We start from the raw sequence: 3340 nt of genomic DNA on the forward strand, positions 1-3340 counted from the left end.
TCTAGACACTTTGGGATTTCTCATTATGTAAGAAACTTGTCAAATGGAGAGAAACATGATAGGAGATGGTTAGTTTATTCTAAAGATTTTGACAAAGTGTATTGTTTTTGTTGCAAAATATTAAGTGTTAAACAATGTATGAGTCAACTAGGAAATGAAAGAACTAGAGATTGGAAACACCTTAGTTACAAGTTTAAGAATCACGAGACAAGCAATGAACATTTGATTAATATGAGTGCTTGGTTTGATTTCGAGGTAGGCTTGTCTAAGAATAAAACAATCGACAAAGATGTTCAAGAAAAAATTAATAAAGAGAAGGAACATTGGAAGAATGTCTTGGTGAGAATCATAGCCATTGTGAAAAGTCTAGCAAAAAATAATTTGGCATTTCGTGGAAGTAACGAAAAAATTCATCAAGAGAACAATGGAAATTTTTTGAGCTTAATTGAAATGATTAGTGAATTTTACCCAATCATGAAAGAGCATATCCGTCGTATTCAAAATGGTGAAATTCATAATCATTACTTAGGACATAATATTCAAAATGAATTGATTCAATTATTAGCAAAAGAGGTGAAAAATACAATTTTGAAAAAAATAAAAGAAGCTAAATACTACTCTATTATTCTTGATTGTACTCCGGATGTAAGCCATCAAGAACAAATGACTATGATCCTAGGGTGTGTAGATATTTCTAGAAATCCTATTATGATTCAAGAATATTTTTTGGGATTTTTTAATGTTGACGACACTTCCGGAAAGGGACTTTTTGATGAGCTTGTAAAAGAACTTGAATGTTTAGGGCTTGATATACAAGATGCTAGAGGTCAAGGATATGATAATGGATCTAACATGAAAGGAAAAAATCAAGGGGTGCAAAAACGATTATTAGATATAAATCCTAGAGCATTATATACTCCATGTGGTTGTCATAGTCTTAATCTAGTAATTTGTGATGTTGCAAACTCTTGCGTTAGGGCCGTATCTTTTTTTGGAGTTCTTCAACGAATTTATACTTTATTTTCTTCTTCTCCCAAACGATGGAAAATTTTGAAAAATAATATATCTACTCTTACAGTCAAGTCACTATCACAAACTCGTTGGGAAAGTCGTATAGAAAGTGTTAAAGCAATTAAATTTCAAGCTCCTAAAATTCAAGATGCTTTATTTGAGTTGGAAGAAACAAGTGAAGATCCAAAAATAAAGAGTGAATCTAAATGTCTAGCAATATATGAATTCGATGATTTTGAATTTTTGCTAGGTATGACTATTTGGTATGATATTTTGTTTGTTGTCAATTCGGTTAGCAAAAACTTTCAAAGTGAAGATATTCATATTGATGATGCTATAGATCAACTAAAAGGTCTTGTTTCATTTTTTGAAAATTATCGTGAAAAAGGATTTGAATCTTCTTTGACTTCGGCAAAAGAAATTGCAATTGATATGAATATAGATCCTATATTTCGTGAGAAAAGAGTTATTCGTAGAACAAAGCATTTTGAAGAAAATAATGTTGATGATGACATAAGATCTCCCGATGGGTTATTTAGGGTTGAGTATTTTCTTTTTATGGTAGATCAAGTGATAACTTCTCTTAGAACTAGATTTGAACAATATCAAGTATTTGAAAATCTATTTGGTTTTTTGTTTAACTTTAAAAAATTAAAGCTTTTAGATGAAGATACTTTGAAAAAATGTTGTTTAAATCTTGAATGTTTTTTAAGGTGGGATGGAAATTCCGATCTAGATGGCTTGGATTTATTTTCTGAATTACAAGTTTTAAGGGAAGTTTTTCAAAAAGATGATAGTAACTCGATGGAAATACTTAACTATATTAAGCACATTGATTCTTTTCCTAATGCTTATGTTGCTTATAGAATAATGTTGACTATTCATGTTTCCGTTGCTTCCGCAGAGAGAAGTTTTTCGAAGTTGAAGTTGATAAAGTCTTATTTGAGATCATCCATGTGCCAAGAAAGACTTAGCGGGCTTGCTATTTTTTCAGTCGAAAAAGAGTTGCTAGACAAACTTGATTATAAGGATTTAATTTCTGAATTTGCATCTCGAAAAGCAAGAAAAGTGGATTTTGAGTAATTTTCTTACCTTTTTATTTTGTTATTTGTTTTTTTTTTAATAATTAAATTGAATGGTCTTGTTATTTTATATTTTATATTTTGTTTAATGATAAATTTATAACATATTATATTTTTTAAATTAATTTAAATATAATTGTAAAAGGCCCCGTTTTTTTCAATCGCCCAAGGCCCAAAATTTCGTTGAGCCGGCCCTGACGCGACATGGGCACTTAATTAATTCCAAGTTTCTACCCACGCCAAATAATTGAGGAGCTTAGTCAACTTATTTGTCACATGAGTCCGTCCACGCGACATGGGCACTTAATTATTTAACCCAAGGATTCGAATACCGTTACTGATACCATACCGAGACTCAGATTTTGTTGGGTTACCGGGAGATACCCTTGGTTTCCCGAGGTATCCAATTAGAGTAAGGCTAAACCATACCGGTAAACTTACCGTTACCGACGTGGTTTACCGGCAAATACCGGACTTGCCGAAAGGGTATCCAGAAAATAAATATTAATAACAGTGCATACATAACATAAGATAAAAATGAAATAATATACGATATCTTTATTACATTATAACACAAGCCATATATATCTTAATAATAATAATAATAATAATAATAATATGTATTAAATATTATTAATATCTAATCTATTATATTTAAATATTTTTATCAATCTTATAAAGTTAAATGATCACACTTGATATAATTTGTATTTTATATTCGATAAGTAATTATTATATTGTTAAATAATTAGATAAAAAAATTTAAGAGTATATAATAATTAAATTTGAATAATACTAAGCAAAGTTAAAAAAAAATAATAAAAATTAATGAATAAAAAAATACAGGAATGAAGAATAAATAAAAGGGAACAAAAACGAAAACCTTATATATATATAATATTATATATATATATATATATTATATATATATATATTCAAAACTCAAAAGTCAAGACCGTAACGTACATAATTCAGCTTAAAAAAAAAAATTAAGTGGGCCCAAATTTTCTCTCTCTTCCTATCACTTTGTCTTCTTCCTCAAACTTACCTTTAAAATCACCATAAAGCTGTGCAACTTTTATTGAAAGTTTATTTACATATTTCGACGGTAACTCAGAGAAAATGAACGTGATGAAGTCGGGAAGTGTTCGAAACTCGCAAGATTTGGCCGTGTTCGGAAAGTGGTTCACTTCCCGTCCGGTTTACCCCGGTTCCCCGGAAAAACTCCGGTTTTGTGAGGAACCGTA

Source organism: Urtica dioica, chromosome 10 (assembly GCF_054948205.1).
Source record: "Urtica dioica subsp. dioica isolate 48M chromosome 10, U.dioica_male_clone48M_v1_H2, whole genome shotgun sequence".
NCBI classification, from domain to species: Eukaryota; Viridiplantae; Streptophyta; class Magnoliopsida; order Rosales; family Urticaceae; genus Urtica; species Urtica dioica.